This window comes from Pinus tabuliformis, chromosome 9 (assembly GCF_031772625.1).
Source record: "Pinus tabuliformis cultivar Carrire ecotype Pingquan chromosome 9, CPIR1, whole genome shotgun sequence".
Taxonomy (NCBI): domain Eukaryota; kingdom Viridiplantae; phylum Streptophyta; class Pinopsida; order Pinales; family Pinaceae; genus Pinus; species Pinus tabuliformis.
This window is the reverse complement of record NC_142307.1, coordinates 612,863,475-612,870,227: the sequence shown is the minus strand read 5'-3', so window position 1 is coordinate 612,870,227 and position 6,753 is coordinate 612,863,475.

The window sequence follows — 6,753 nt, the reverse complement described above, 5'->3', positions numbered from 1 at the left end:
TTCTCTCTCTCTTTCTCATACTCTTGGATACTTAGAGTTTTCTTGGAGCACTCTTGGAGGGTGTGGCATACTTGGATTCTTGGAGAAAGAAGGCAAAGGAAGAGTAGGAAAGCACAAGAGGGCATCGACATCAACAGCTACATCAGATTGCTTGCAGGTACCGAGTTGCATGTATGATTTCTTCACTAGTTTTGGCATGCATGGCACATGCATGTACTTTCTTGGTTATGATTTGTCATTTGCATGGAGGATGGTCGGGACTGACAATGGATTTCCTAGCCTTGCCATTTCCTGGATATGCATGGTGATTGTGGGTATACTTTCATTGCTTTGTTTTGGTTCGTTCTCATGTTTCCTTAGCTTGAGTTGAGTTATTAGTACTAGAAGCCCGAGTTGAACAAATGCTCTGGAAGCCCTGTAATAACTTGGGTTTAGTTACTAGTCATGTAAGCTCTAGTTGGACAAATGCTCTGGAAGCCCTTGGTGGGTTTAGTTACTAGTCCTGGAAGAATTGGTTGGACAAATACTTTGGAAGCCCTGTATAAGCTATGGGTTGAGCTACTAGTTCTGGAAGCCTTGGTTATACAAACACTCTAGAAGCCTTGGAAGGCTTGGATGGAGATCAATTTGATGATGGTATTTTGGTGATGTCCAACCCTGAGGTGGAATCATTGTTTGATGGGTTGAGGTGGGTGGCCTCTGGAAGCCCTAGATGAGTTTTGATTGATGTGTTCTCTGAGATCCCACATTCATGCTTGGAATATGTCACGGGGGTGATTGGATGAAGAGAGACTTGGCTCAACCAATCTATGGTCGGGTGGAACATGGTAGTCCCATCACTGGTTGGTTCATTGCAATTATTAATGAAAAAAATTCATTCCCTTGATTTTCATGTGCAAATGTACTCATGTATATATATGGATTTTTATGGCTGCTAGGTTTATTGTATTTATGTTCCTATTATGTTGTTTATATGCACATTTACCTCAGAGGATATTACAGAAAGGCACACTGTCACTCCAAATTTCTTGAGAACAATCAGGATTCCTTCACAATAGACTGATTTATGATGTTGTGGCCATTGCTGAGAAGATCATTCATACTATCCATACCAAGAAAATTAAGGCATTAGTAATGAAGGTGGACCTTTGGAAGGCTTATGATTGTGTCGACTGGACTTTCCTGTGACTCATCCTGATGAAAATCAGCCGTTCTATTCAAATTATAGAGTGGATTACGACTTGTGTTACTAATGTGCCTTTTTCTATATTGATCAATGGATTCCCACCAAACTTTTTCAGAGCTAGTCGGGGTTTGACGCAAGGTTGTTCACTTTCTCCCTTGTTATTTATATTGGTAATGGATTGCCTCAGTCACAAGATCAAATCGACATGTACAGGGGGTCACTTCAATGGCATAAGATTGAGCACAAGTATTGTGATCTCGCATTAATTTTTTGTGGATGATATACTAGCTTTTGGTATGGTGTCTAGGGCACAATGGATGATTTTCTATGAAATATTTCATCGATTTGGAGTGACCATATGTATGCTGGGAAACAAAGGAAAATCATAGATCCTGCACTCTATGGGTGATCTTGGGGAGATCAGTGACATTATCCGTTTGTTTAATTTCCAATCTAGGCCTTTAAGTGATAGCCTCACTTACCTCGGCTTTAGACTTAAGCCAAATAACTACAAGTGTGCAGATTGGCTATGGCTAATTGATAAATACAGGTGCAAACTTAATGGATAGGCACACCAATGGCTGCCCCTTGGTGGAAGATATATCTTGGCACAAGTTGTTCTACAACAGTTGGTTGTGTATTGGGCGCATTTATACATCCTCCCCTGGGCCATCATGAATAAAATCAAAAGGATCATGGTGCATTTTATCTGGTCAGGTCAGGAAGCAATACATAAATTTCATCTCACAAAATGGGAAAATATCATTATTCCTAAGGAACAAGGAGGATGGGGAATTTTAGATATTAAAATCTTTGGATGGGCCCTCATTATCAAATCCCTATGGTGAGGAATTTTTAATGAAGGAATCTAGAGGGACATCATCTCCTCAAAATACTTGCGCAAAAAAGGTGTTGAGGATTAGATCAGGTCGGGACATCTTGGCATAAAATCTGGGTCATACATTTGGAGATGCTTTCAAAAAGTTAAGGATCTGTTTTTGCAAAGAATTTGTTAGTCTTTTGGGAGGGGGAATCAAATCATCATAGTTACGGATAAAATTCGAGGAGTGTCTGAAGCACATACTTTAAATGGTGGCCTTTTGTCATGTATTCACTCTTGTCATTGTTTCCTATTAGAACAAGCCATTTCTGGTTGGTATGAGAGCTTTCCAGTTTGGAAACAGGTAAGGGAGATGGGTCTGGAAGGAATAAATGTTGTGGAATGGGAGGCCTACATACAATCTCTTAGAACAACGGGACTATGCAACATTGAGGAGGGAGGCCATATTACCTGGGGCGAAAAGTTGTGGTCTAACATGGTGGAGGTGGCTGACACTTACAAGTATCTAATTCACTCTTTAAGAGCACTTAACCATCCTTGCTAGTTCTTCAAGATCTGGAAACTTGATGTCCCTATAAAAATTATTCTTTTTGTTTGGTTGGTTTGGAGGAACAAAACCCTTACCTGGGAGAATCTATGTAAGAGGGGTTTTAATGGGCCAGGGAGATGCCCATTATGCATGGTCTACACTGAAACTAATGTCCATCTATTTCTGGAATGCCTATTGCTATCATGGTCTGGGATGGTATTTTTTCTTAGTTGAATTTGTCTTACAAGAGATTTGGACACATTGAAGAATGCATCCAATGGTGGTTGGAGCATGGTGGTAAATTTATGGTTATTCCACATTTTGTATTTTGGGAAATTTGGTGTGCTAGGAATGGACACATTTTTGAGGGACTTCAGATTTCAACTCACTGAATCATATATAAAATTTTGTCATGGCTGGAGAATATCAAGACTCCCTCTTAACTTATTCTGGATTGTTTGCACAGGTTTCTTCCTCACCTCTTGCTCTACCTAGTTGGGTATTTTGATGTTGTTGCATAGAGAAACCAATGTGGCTATAGAGTTTGGCTTCGTGTGGATCAGATCTGTCACTATAAGATACATGGCAGAAGTCCTAGCACTCTATGGAATTCTTTAGTTCTCCAGACGGTCGTCCATCGATTCTTTAAATGTATATGGGGACTCACAGGTGCTAATTGAGGGGATGTTGACTAATTCTGATTTCTCTCCTCCCCATCTCTCTGCATGGATGTCACAGATAAAACTCCTCAGGAGGTCATTTACTTCGATCACCTTCCAGCATATTTTCCGGGAGACAAATGGGACAACAGACTCTTTGTCAAAGAAAGGGCTCTCGGCAAACATAGGATATATGCATTATACACATTTGGAATCTGATAACATTAGAGCGGAGGGATATATTCCCCTTCCTTAGTCTTTTTTATTATTATCTTGCTTATTATAGGCTTAACTAGGGTCATATATGACTGCTTTTTTGCCTTTGTCTAATTATGGTGTCTTACTAAAAGCATAATTTTGTAAAACTTTACTGGAGCATTGGATGAGCTACTTAATCTTATGTTTGTATATCTTTCACATTCTTAGAAAAACAATTGCTACCCTTACATCATATAAACCAATGCTTTTTTCATCTGGGAAAAAAAATTAATAACTGTGGGTAGACAACGCCCTGTTCAGCTGTAGCTTAGCTGTCGCAATTTCACAGCCTTCACTACGAAAGGTTGTGACTTGTACCCGATTTTAGGGTTAAATAGTCGTTGCGTTAAAAATTTATAAGATTGATAAACCCTGCCAATTAGAACTTTTAAAGCCTGAAGAATTCTCGACATCATTAATACGCATAGAAAACTGGAATAATCAAATACTTATATTAAGGAATTGCCAAGCTGCATACAATACTATACAGATACGTTAAATCTCAGGGCAACTAAGATCCTTCCACTTCTTCCACTTCTACTAGCCCACAGCCAGCATTTCATATTGGATGAGATTCTTTTCACTTATGGCACGTCGTTTATCCAGCATTTCATATTGGATGAGATTCTTTTCACTTATGGCACGTCGTTTATCGAGTTAAGCCATATGCTTTTTTTTTTTTAGAGAAAAATCTTTATCATATGGTGGAAGCCCACAGATTACAATCAATATGGCCGAAGCCAGCAGAATACGATCAAAGCCAACAATATATACGGCATAGCCGTCACAAATTCACCAATGTGAGAAGGCCTCCGCAGGAATCGAACACCGCTGGGGTGCAAAAACCATCCGCCCGAGCCGTCATGTCATGCACGTCGCGTGCAGATGAAGCCATATGCTATTATTTGCAACTTGCACAACCATACCACACTATTATTATCTAATCCAAATCAACAAGGAGGCGCTTATTATTATTATACATAAAGGCTCTCGACCCCACCACTGCGCGTCATATAATATTCCGTAGTCACTTAGCTATAGCAGATGGATTCAATGCAAATTTTCAATGCCCAGTCTCCCACATGGGGTACAGAGGAAGTAGTGAACAGGAAGAAGAGGGTCCACCCATAACAACAAGCCACAGAGAGTGGGAGATACTGTGTTGCCCTGGAAATAAGAAAAGTCACGTCATAATTTGCAGACCATTAATCATTCAGGTGTATCGTGTTTGGTTCGTTGCTCGTCACTCCCTCCCTCAACTTGTTACTTTCGCTCCCTAAACCACCTGTAACTTTTCTGTATAATAAATTTGATTCGTGGGACTGGCGGCCATCAAAAACTTGGCAGCGAATCAATTGTTACTCAGACCATCATTGACTGCTCTCGACGATAAATCTGATTCATGGGAAGTGGCGGGCACCAAATACTTGTCAGCAAATAAATATACGTGCAGGACCACCTGAGTTAAATAACTTAATAAGAAGTTTTAATATCGAGAAGGTTTTAATATTATTTTATTTTTTCAAAAAATATTTTATTAATAATTTTTCATTTAGCGTACGAAAAATTCAGAGGACAACACACGCGTGGTTTATGGGAGGACCTAGTACTAGTAGCACTGACCAACAAAGGACCTCGTAGCACTGACCAACAAAAGTCACCTTCTCTGCTGGCATATTGGAATGCATATGCTGCCTCCAAGTCGGAAAATGTAGATCTAGAACCTACGATGCTTGAATCCTTCTCCCTTTTGATCAAAATTGCAAATGATAAATTTATGGGAACCTTCAACATGGCGTTAGAGGTTGTCATGGTGTTGGTTTCTCAAATGTCTTTTCAGATCCTGGTCAAGCTTCTATTCCGGCATTCACGGCTCTGCTGGTCAACTCCACAAATTTGGTATTGGACTTCAAGCTTTTCTTGGAGTTTTTGGTGGGTATTCTTTTTGGCACGCAATGCCTACATTTTAAAGGTAAGTAATTGGAAAATAATTCCCCTCTTTCAATCTATAATATTCATAAAGGTGACACTGTTTTTAACGCCCTTTATTTACGATTTATTTACGAGGGGATATGTGGGTAAGCCTTCCTCCTCTTCGGCTTTCTCTTATAAAGATGTTGTCCATGCTCAACCCTTCCCAAAGGCATCTCAATCCGAGGTGGCTTCTCGACCGTTTTGGTTAAAAATTTTAAAGAAGTTTTTTCTTAGAAATCTCTCCCCCTAATCTTGAGGAACTCCATCAACTCTATGTAGTGTTAACCCTAATATGTGGTTTCAATGGTTTATGGGCCCGCTTGACTGATCTTTACAAATGGATCCATTATTTATGGACCAAGGATTGTAAGGTTATCTTCTACTCCAAAGGCTTCTTCATTGTGGCATTTGTTGAATGGGAAGACTCCCAAAATTTTTATCTAAAGGGCCCTAGTTTTGGGGTAATGTTCCACTGTTTCTGACTCCTTGGTTTCCATATTTTGACCCTTCAACAATAGTCATTACCAAGTTGTCAATATGGGTCTGACTTCCTAATTTTCTCACTTATGCACTACGCAGTGTTTCAAGGCATTGAAAAATTCTTGTTCCATTTCCTTGAAGCTAATCCTTCTCATGGGTAGCTTGGCATTTATACCTATGGTAGATTTTGTGTTGAAATATCAATAAATGGCTTCCAGACCAAATAAATTTAAAAATAGGTGATTTTCATTGGACCTCTAGTGTATGTGAATGCTACTTTTTGTTGTTGCTTTTGTCATCAAACATACCATTTACAAAATTTTTGTTCAAATCTTACCATAAGTGGAACATTCAAAATTCCAAAGCTAAAAGTTGGAAGTATTGCAACTTTCCTTCTATGGAGGGCGAGGCTTCCCCCAGTTCGGACAAGGATGATGAAGGAATTGATGATGAAATGCATTCGGTGGTCAAGGTTCAAATCTCAACCCCTCAAAAGTCTCCCTGTTGTGAACCATGCTCCTTTGATAAGCACAAAGATAGTGAATAATAATACATCTTCTAACGCATTGAAGTGAGCTCATGAGTTGGCTTCTTCAAATTCTGACAAGGATTCTCCTTCAACACGCAGTGATAATCTTCAAATCTCTTTGATCAACCCTCCTTTGGAAGTTTGAGTCAAGATTTTGAAAATGAAAAAAAAAAATCACTCCAAATACCCAATCTCGTTGATACTCTCTTACAATTGTTTGTTCTATTCTTTATATCTCTTTTGTTATTCTCAATCTCATACACCTCAACTATGTTCCAATCCGATAAAACATTGTAC